We start from the raw sequence: 633 nt of genomic DNA, 5'->3' as shown, positions 1-633 counted from the left end.
TCGCTGGAAATATTCTTTTATGCACAACTATCCTTTCAGTTTTATAAAGAATTTTCTTCTCCCACAAAAACCGACCTCGCCAACGCAGGTGGTCTGACTTCTATGATCCATATCCATAGTCTTTTAGCCGGAAGAATACAGGAAAACAGCCGTAGACACCAGACTAAATAAAGAATAACTTGCAAGAGATCACTTTCAACATCATGATGATCTATGAGTCAGCTGGAAGACAGTCCCAAATCAGCGATAGTAGGATACACATAAAAGCAACAATTGTATATGCATTCTATTAAAAAAAGTATGTTGTAACGAACCTTCAAATAATTAAATAGCTCATAATATACCCGTCTCCCCTTCCTTAGCTATCATAGTCCAAAATGGAAAAACTTCTAGATGGAAAAATTTTACAAGTGGAGTTCCTCAGGGTTCTGTTCTTGGGTCACTTCTATTCATAGTATATATAATTGATATAGACCATGGACTAAAATCTGTTTCCAAATTTGCTGATGATACAAAACTGTGCGGAATGGCAAATGATCACTTAAACCAATTAGATATTCAAGAAGATTTAGATAAATTACAGCAATGGTCTGAAAAGTGGCTAATGAAATTTAACACAAGTAAATGCAAGGT

This window comes from Oratosquilla oratoria, chromosome 21 (assembly GCF_046742065.1).
Source record: "Oratosquilla oratoria isolate Oo_2021 chromosome 21, ASM4674206v1, whole genome shotgun sequence".
Taxonomy (NCBI): Eukaryota; Metazoa; Arthropoda; class Malacostraca; order Stomatopoda; family Squillidae; genus Oratosquilla; species Oratosquilla oratoria.
The sequence above is the reverse complement of the archived record's forward strand: the minus strand, read 5'-3'. Positions refer to the sequence as shown.